Genomic DNA, 10,378 nt, shown 5'->3' on the forward strand with positions numbered 1-10,378 from the left:
ACTTTATCAGTGTTTCACATTGATGTGGATGAATTTTGGGCCACTTTTCTTTAAATTGCTTCAGTTCATTGAGGTGTGTGTGAGCATTTCAATGAGGGTGAAGTCTGGACTTTGACTGGGCCATTGCAACACTTTGATACTTTTCTTTTTCAGCCATTCTGTTATAGATTTCCTTCTGTGCTTGGGATGTTGCATTATTCAGTTTCAGTCAAGGTTTAGCATTGGGAGATGGTCTTACATTCGACTCTACTATACGTTGGCACACAGAGAAGTTGATGGTCAACTAGGCAAGGCATCGAGGTCTAATGGCTGCAAAACAAGCCAAAATCATCACCCCTCCACCACCATGCTTGACAGTTGGTATGAGATGCTTGTGCTGATTTACTGTTTTTGGTTTTTGCTAAATGTGGTGCTGTATATTATGGCCAAACATTTTTATTTAGGTCTTGTTGTTCCAGAACTTGCGTTCAAATGCAACTTTGCAACCCTGAGCTGTGCAGCCATGTTCTTATAGAGGAGAGGCTTTCTCCTGGCAACTCTTCCACACAAGCAGTACTTTCAGTTCACTGTTCAGTTTTTTTTTCTAATTATAATCATTAACTTTAACATTTAACACACCAACTGAAGCTTGTAGAATCTGAGATCTAGCTCGTTGTTTTGTTGCAATTCCTCTGAGCATCACATGTTCTGACCTCGGGGTGAATGTGCTGAGACAAGGACTCCTGGGAAGATTGTGGCATTGCGTTAACACACACCTGAATGCTTCACACCAGCAAGCTGCTAAAACTTCCAGTTTTATAGAGGTGCTCACACTTGCTGATGATCAGTCATTTAATTATCAACACCTGGCTGCTACTTACCCTCTTACATCATATGGGAGCAGTAAGTGAGCAACTTGGATGTTCACAGGATTGGATACAGTCATGTGAAAACTTTCTTTTTCACATGACTGTAACATTCAAATATCTGTAGAAACAACACACGGACAAAATGCTGCATTGAGAATGGGTTCTGTATGAAATAATAATTCATATAAACACATATGTTTGCTTTATTGCTCAGAGCTGTATGAGAAAACCAAGTGCTGGGAAATTCCATAATCTCTACGGTAAGCAAACTGCTAGCTCGAGGTTCATTGCAAACAGAAAAGCGCGAGTGGTCAACATGTTTAATCAAAATTCAGACATCAACATCATATCATCACATTATATGATCTCACATAAAATGATGCCACTCTGCCAGAACCTGCTTGGGCTCTTGACTCGTTGCCCACTGCAATACTGGATACCAAAAGGTAACAGCCACTTTTTAAAAACCAGAAGAGTTGTCTGTTTTTTTTTTGCCTTTGTTTCATTTTGTTTTCACTTGCTGATTAGTTTTAGGCTAATATTTCATTATGATTAAGAAATAGTTGCAGCTTTAGTGAAAATGTGCCCCATTCTCACTAAGCTTACTAAAAATGCCCCCAAAATAGGCTTACTTTGTGCATTTTAAGTGTGATGGATCCTTTGGGCCCTTTAAAGATGTCCATCTCATCTGACTATTGCCAGACCTCTGTCTGTCACAAATGATACTATTTGAGTTAGGTGCCTTTGTTAAAATGCCAGCAACTGACATACAACACTGAAAAAGGGGGCTGGAATAACACACAGTGAATGAGCCTGGCAAACCAGTTTAACAGACAAGCTCTCACAGTGCACCAGCACTTATCCGAGTTTGAATTTTCCCATCAAAATCTCAAAAGCTTATAAAACATTGCTACAGCACACAGGCGCATCAAATTTCACACAAAAAAACCCTGGGTGTAGCAAATGCATGGAGATGCATCTGCATCCAAAAATCCCGCTGTGCTGATCTTTTCATGGGTGAAAGCTGAGAAGAATCATGATCCAGTTGTTGTCTTTCTCATTACAAATGACTCCCAAGCCTTCTCAAAGTTTGAAAACAGAGACTGAACAACTGGCGTCTCCCTCCGTTCTCTCACTCCCCCCTTTGCCTCTTTCTCCCTGCTCATGTTTAAACTCTCAAGGGGTGGGTGTGTGTGTGTGTGACTTAACTCTTGTTTTTCCAAATGCAAGTGATCGCACTGTGGCTCACAACAAGATCAGTGCAGCATGCCACCCAAATTCATCACACATCCCCACCCACAACACCGACTCAGTTATTAACTGATCACAACTCACACACACACACACACACACACACACACTTGTTTTTATATCTTAGGGAGGACATCTATTTGACATAATGCTTTCTATAGCCGCTATCCCTAACCCTTGCCCTGAACCTAACCATAACCTAATTGTAACCCGGACACTAAAACCACATTTTGAGGCTCAAAAATGCCTTCAAACTCGTGGGGATGGGCCTTTTGTCCCCATAGGGACTGCTGGTCCCCACAAGTACAGTAGCAATCCAATTTCTGGTCCTCACAAACACACATAAACACACACACAGAGAAAGGGCATGCTTTTGCATTCAAGTTGTGCCTAATTGATATATTATGAGTGACCAGGGAGCTTTTGGTTTTGTGCCGGTATTCAGCCCTCTGCTCCCACTTTTCCTGAGAAAGACCTATTTCACACAGACAGAGCGTGTCTACTCCCCTCTCTAATAAGACGCCTGAGAGAAGCGGAGAATGGTAGTCATCATTAGACCCTGACACAAAGGCAGGAAGACACACATCCACCGTGTGATGATGACAGACAGGGTAAATATTATTCTTGAGTGCAGGTGTGAGGAGTAGTGGTGGAGTGATAATAAAAGAGGTCATTAAGAACTGGCTAGGGTTTTTTCTAAGCAAAACCCAGAAGACAGTACAACTTCTGGCCGTCTACTAAAATGGCATAGTTTACTGTCAGAGCACAGGGGAGTAGAGGTACACACTGACAGGCTGATGATATGCAGGCAGAGGATGTTAGTTTATATCGCTGTGAAGCGTATTCATTTAGGGTGTTTTGCGGTTGTTCTCTTGGTGTGAAAAACTCCACTCAGTTGGAGGTCGAGGCTCAGCTCATATGTAAAATTACTGAAGATTTCGGCGAGCAAAGGTATTTTAAGTAAAGGCATTTTGCGGAGTCAGTCGTGGAGCTGGCTGCGCAGTAGGGGTGTGCGTATGTGTGAGAGAGAACTAAATGTTCACAGGACAGAGACTTTATATGTTTTTCTCCCTTCCATGTTCAAAAGCTTTACTGGTCCTAGAATAAAAATAGTCATCTCTATGCACACTTTGCACTGCAAGCCACTTTGAAAGCACCGGTCACCGAGAGGGTCACCCAGCTTCTCACTGAGCCTGGTACCTGAGCTGAACCTGATGTAGTGGCAAGACCCAGCTGCACTGTGAGAACTGGCCCAGACACACTGGCTGACAAAGCCGTGACTGCAGCACAGATTTGAGGTGTGTGTGTGTGTGTGTGCGCGCGCAGGGGGGGATAAATAAATAAAACACCCCGATTAGCAGAAGTTGACCCTTGTCTGAGCTAAGCGAGGGGTTTCTAGGCAACAAAGCATGGCACATGTAGTATGTCGGACAAAAGCCCAGACCTGTGCTTCGCCACCAAACACAGATAAGGGATAAAAAAGGGGATCAGGATTGTCTCATGCTGTGGATTCTTACTATTGTTTTTATACTGCGCTAGCTTTAGCCAACACATACAAATATTTCATGATGTGACATTATTATAGTAGCGAGATATTGTAGTTGTATCCCCTACAATTTTTCTCAACCTCTTGTGAAAATGATTTAAGTATTTGGATGATGAAATGCTGTTCTTAGCAAACATAATTGGTGAAATATATTGCCCTGTAGAGGTGGTCTGGCACGAATCGATGTGGTCTTTAAATCCTTTTTGGCCTCTCGGTGTGAGATTTCCAAACTTCAAACATTACAAATACCAACCAGTGAATCCACATTATCACAATAAATTTGTTGCAGATGTAAAGTAGGAACAAAGAGATTATGTTTAAGGTCTTTAGGCTTATTAGGGATTAGAGTGCCGCATGTGCTTTACACATAGAGCATATACAAAGGACGGACGCAGCAACCATCAAGTCACACTTTTTTTTTTTGGTGAAGTCGTGTTGTGAAGCCTTGCCATTTTGGTGTTTTGAAACCGAGACACGCTCCACAGTCACATGCTAGCCATTTGTCAATCACGATACAGACCAGCACAACAGCATGCCCTGCTTCGATCTACTGTTTGATTTTAATGGGGACCAAATTTTTTAAATGAGTGTCACGTTGTGTTCCTTGAAACTCAATGCTAGCGGTTAAGACCATAAACAGCAGGAAGTCAGCAGGAAAGTGTTTATGGAGATCACAGACCCAGGAAGCTGAAGACTTGTGTCCAGCTGGATGTTTCAGTGCAGCCAGAAAAGTTGCCCCCTGCTGGTCATTAAAAGTAGACTTCAAGAAATGCTAAGAGTTACGATACTTACTTTTATCACTCTCTAGTAGAAAAAAAGGCTATTGCACAACTAGATTCGCTCTGAATTCCAGGACTTTGGAATTTGTAGTTGCAGTTCCTGGAGGTGACGCTGTTGATGTTTTACTAGTAGTTCAATCCCTTGCTTCTCCAGTCTGCATGCCTAAGTATCCTTGGGCAAGATGAGCCCCACGTTCATCGGAGTAAGAATGTGTCTGAATGTTAGATTTAAATCATTTAGGTGTAGAAAAAGTGATTGTATGAGTGGGTGTAAATGGGTGAATGAGGAAGAGTAGAGTAGAAAAGCACTATATAAGAACCCATCGATTTACCGTTAATTTAATGTAATTTTGTTTATTTGATTTTACTTTAGTTTAAACTGTTGATTGATCCAAGCTTGACTTTTTGCACTGATAATGCACATAGCCTAGATATTACAGCACTGATCCTCTTTTTTTACCCAATTGTTGCATTCATTCCTTTGAATCAAAAGACCCATTGTCTTTGAGGTTATTTTTTGTTGGACTATTGCTTCTCCTTTCTTCGCCCTTTGCAGCTACATCTAGTCTTACAATCCTTTAATCCTCAAGATTTAAAATGGAAAGTAATTTATTAGGCTTTTGAAAAATGTTATGTATATTTATCAAAGTCCGATTTAGCAAAAATAAACTAAGCTTAAATCCCCTCTGCCCTGCTTCCAGCATAAACCCTGCTGTGTGCCATCAAGGTATCCATCTCATCCAAGAACAAAACCAGGGATACAGGTTGGGGTTATTTTGGACTATCGGCATATTCTACTTGGAAAAAAAGTGAGTGACACGTGTTTTGTTAGGCTGATAGCTGTGTAGAACATAAAATAAATCACAATAAATCCAATATGCAGCAATGTCCAATTTGGTCTGAAAAAGCACTTCAGCAAAACAATGGTCTCATACAACCGGCTCTGAGCTCCCTGGATGATCGAAATGAATGTCTCAAAGATTCAGCTGTATCAGCTAACTCTAACTGTATGCTTGTTCAACAGAAAGGAGGTGTGTAACCACACTGCAAAATGTGTGTGTCTTTCTTTAAAAGTAAGATGATTTTTTTTTTTTTTAAAAAAACCCCAAAAGTTTTATCTTCATGTACAACAATATTCAACATTCAGGTTGTTTAAATGATTTCATGAATTTGTTACTGCATATATGATAAATATATGGGCATAAATTCCATCTTTTGTCTTCTGCTTATTAATATACATGTAAAATGAAATTAATAAAGAAAAAACAATAGTAATAGCACAATTCAGCAAGCTAGCCAAAAAGATTTGCACAACAAGAGTGATGAGAAAAACATTGTACTACAGAGATGTACCATTAATTTAGCAAACTGCTCAACAGTAACAAAGAGCACTGACTGGTCACCAAGTTCAGTTTTAGCTGATTGTGTTTTTGTGTGTATGAGTGGAAGCGACTGAGGCAAGTCATTCCTATGTGTTGCATTGGGAGTGACTAACAAAACTGCTGTGAGGAAGCTGAGGAACACACACACACACACACACACACACACAACCCCGTTCAGCTATCTTAGTGAGCACCCTCATTGACATAATGGTTTCCCTAGCCCCTTACCCTAACCCTAACCATTAAAAATGAATGCCTAACCCTAACCCTAAACCTAACCATAACCTAATTGTAACCCTGACACTAAAACCACGTTTTGAGCCTCAAAAATGGCTTTAAATGCCTTTAAAAATGTGAGGACCGGGTTGTGTGTCCTCACAAGTGACTGCTGGTTCTCACTAGTAGAATGCAGATTTCGGTCCTCACAAAGATAGCTAGACAAGAACACACACACACACACACACACACACACACACACACACACACCAAGAAAAGAAATAAATTGGAATTGAGCTTGGAAGTCTTATGAAACCAAGCTTTCCTTATTTATCACTGCTTATCTGTCTCATAACATTGCTTGCAAATCATTTACGCATAAAACAAATAAAAAAAAAAAACCCAACAAACAAACAACAGTTAACTTCTAAATTACAGTTACAAAGTATGAAGCTGTGTAAACATGTTTCATAATTACAGTATTAACACTGAATGGAATGCGCACAGGGATTATTAACAAAGGCACATTTAAACTGTTAAAGAGAGCTGTAATTAAATCTTATGCCTGCTGTGACAGTCCAGCATAAGCTCTGAATTGATTTCAGCAAAGAATAAAGCAGAGCAGTCGATGCTTTTTAAAAAAAAATATATCTGCTTTATGAAATAGCCCATGTAATAGTTTAATATGCCCATGATGACAGATAAAAGCCTACACATTTCCTTGAAAATATGCACAATATTACTCTGAAACCCGTCCTAAAACAATAAATATGTAATCCCTGGCACGGTTCAGAACCACACCTAACCTCTGAGATCCCCGAATCATTAAAGCTCCACAGCCTCCACACGCCTCTTATCTGAACGTGTTTGTCACAACAAGAAATGTCTCTATACAACTGCTTTTCAGATCAACTTTAAAGCTACGCTATTTTTTAATATATATTTATGAGCTACACAGTGACACTATTTTCCATCTCTGTCCTAGTGCCCAAAAATCACTTGCCTTGTCAATCACCAGTTAAGTCAGAAGAACATTTAAGGTACTGTAAGAAAAAGAGCCACAACCGGAACAAGTGAATTACACAGTGACATACGCTATGGTGAAACATGATAAACTGCATTACAGACACAACAGAGTATTTTATAATATTGTATATATTGTTCTTTTATTTAAACAAACACCCAAACTAAATAGAACATGAATTTAAATTATATACTTAAATTGCATTTACATAAATTGTACGACTTATTTAGTTAATTGTCAGCCCTGTTTTTGTTTAAAGGATCAAATTAAGCACAATCCAATGTGTTTAGGCATTTTTGTCAAACTTGCCAACGGTGCAGACTCCACTGAGACAGAGGGTTCTCGTTTAGTGATCTGGACCTACTATAACTGCTTTGGTGTGTTTGGGCTAGCTAACAAGTTAGAAATGATTTCTCTGTAATTCGTGACAGAAAGCATTACGGACAAATAAACCACATTTGGATATCATTAAGTTCAAATCCCAAATATTTTTCGCTCTAAACTTATAACCACAGATGTATACACGATGACAGAAAAACGACACCTGGCTGAAAACGCATAAATTCACCTTCACACTTTCAACGAATTGCAACGGATCCTTTGCAGATATTGTCTTACATTTATTTTCAAAGTAGAAACATTTAAACTGGCCACAAACCAAAGTTCTCCAAACAGCACACACACACTCGCACCAGTAATTTGAATCAACTTCTTGAGTAACACCAGATGGTACACGATCAGCTCGATATCGCACAGCATTTAGGTCTCGATTTAGAGTTTTCCTGGGGTTTATGGCAATGTGCACTACAAATTGAGCAACGGGTCCTCTCAAGAAGCATACAACGGCATTCTTTTTCTTACTTCAAACATACAAATTTGGTAATAAGTAACAGGAAGAAGAGATGATGTTTCACTTTTAGAACACAAGATCTTTTGCCTGCTGCTGCTTAGGGATGGACATAGTGAGCCAGGATGGGCATATGGTTTGCTGCATCTTCAATCTTTTATTTTTTCCATCTTTTTCTCCGAGCAGGTTTGTTTGAAAAAGCCCATCTGTAAACTGAAATCATCTTTCCTCCCTCAAACCTCACTGCACTGTGAAGGATTCTTATATCATCTCCCGTAGTGATCATTTAAGATAAGACTTGTTAGTTTTAAGTTTGAACCGCAACCTACAGCTTTCTGCCCTCTTACACCACAAGCGACTGCTTCTCCTTCCTTCAAATTCCTATTTTTCTTCATTTGCGTTATCTCCCTCCCCTCCTGCCTCACGTCCAGCCTCATCCATCTCTTTATCTTTCACTCTTTCAATCCTTGTCATTCCTCCCACCTCTCCCAATAACATGCAACCTTCAGAGCTCCTGCACCGCGCATTTGTCAATGACATTTTGGACAGAGTTGCCATGTCTTTTCCCTTCAAATTGCATGGTTGATTGAAACCCTCTGTGGCCAGTGATCCATATCACTGACAACATTTTACTTTAACACCTCCATCTGAGCTGATATTTCCTCAACAGAAACAACCTGGGTGGCCCGGCATGCGGCACACTGGATGGTAAAGCAATGACCAATCGCTGGGGGTCAGCGGAGCCACGGTTGCATAATGGAGTTAAGGCAATCAAAAGTTGAATAACAAGGTTAAAAAAGAGCTTTGTAGATTTAAAAAGTGCAGGTAAAAATGGGATGAAGGTAAAACAGAGACGCTGCCACGGATATGCAATTTCCTTGGGCGCTGCCAGATTGCCAGGCAAACAAACACAACAGAGTGAGATTTAGTTTTCTTTAAACAAGAAAATTACAAGGTCTAGCATCAAGGATGTTTGGAAGTAATAGCTGTTTGCAGGAGTAAAATTTGTATTCACTGCAAAAGCTCCACAAGTATTTGTCCCTGATCTGACAACAGGGAGATTGGTCATGGAAATGGAAAATGTTTAACATGGCGGAGACATGCAGTCAGACGAGCTTATGCGAAATCAATATTCAATCGCTGCTGATAAGCTACGACACAGTTAATACCACGTTGGGTAGATGGGCCGGCGCCAATTTCATAGTACAAGTCACTATAATAAGCTGGCATTACGGAACACATTTTTGCATAATTGCGTGTTTCAGCGTACAATTACTGGCTTTAATAGTACATTTTATCCCTTTTCTCTAATCTCCCCCAAATGCAAACAGACGGAAACAACCCGTGACCTGCAAAAACCAGCCTCTGAATTCACAGGCTGAGCTAAAATTGATAGTTTAGATCATGCAAGTCTAAACAGCCCAGTGCTGTGTTTTGGTTCCCACCTGGTGTCAAGGCCACTTTTCTAAAGCCCGTATTGCAAGGGACAATACAATGAGCAAACGAGGAAACACACAGACGCGCGCGCACAGAAACAAACACGGACCCATTTTTGTCAGACAGAGCAGTCGTGAGTAGCTATCAGTATTGGAGGGATCTCAAGCCTTCCCTCATCACCATCAATCTGTCTAAATGACCCCTTTTCTCAGCTCTGTCTCCGCACCGCTGCTGTTGCTCGTCCATTTTGTCCTCGCATTTTATCTCCTTTCAGGTCACATCAACATCCCCCTCTCTTTCTTTAATCCTTTCATTTACCACCACTTATTTGCATGCCACCCCTCTCACCCCCCACCCCTTTTTTCCCCCCTTCTTATTTCTTTCTCTCAACCCTTTGCTCTGTGGTTTTCGTGCTCTTACGTGTGCACACCTCCTCCCGTCTCCCCTCGCGCTTCTCACCCCTTGATGAAACCGCTCCATGACTAAGTGAGCACCGGCGTGATGGATAGCCTAATGGGAACAGATGAAGCATTAAAACCATAATTCACAGGGACATAATGTTCAGAGGTTTTCCGTAAGATTTGCACTTGAGGTGTTCCTGCAGCCTAGGTGTATTTGTGTCAGATTGTTAGATTAGCTACATTTATGCACTCACCTATGATTGGGACTTAGCGCCCATTTGTATGTGCAGACACGCACGGTCTTAATGTTTTGCTAAAGTCTTGCCTCAGTGTTTTCTTTGGCGGTTTTGTTCAGCATTCGTTTGAAGGAATACATATTGATGATCATCGTTTCAGTCTTTCCCAAATGCACTGCAGCAAAAAGCTTTGTCAGAGTGAGCTGGAAACGTTCCATCCTCCACTTCACGGGAAATCACATTAAATTTAGTCATATTAATAAAAAAGACTAAAATATATTTTGTTGTCTACTTTTCTCAGAGGCTGCAGGTGTTACTATGCACTCACTGTTCTATTGTAAGCAGGGTTGCCAACTTTCAGATAACAGCAGGAGTGAGATTTAGGAACAGTATTTGAGTGTGTGGCTACAT

The sequence above is a fragment of the Oreochromis niloticus genome, linkage group LG22 (genome assembly GCF_001858045.2).
Source record: "Oreochromis niloticus isolate F11D_XX linkage group LG22, O_niloticus_UMD_NMBU, whole genome shotgun sequence".
In the NCBI taxonomy this organism is placed as follows: Eukaryota; Metazoa; Chordata; class Actinopteri; order Cichliformes; family Cichlidae; genus Oreochromis; species Oreochromis niloticus.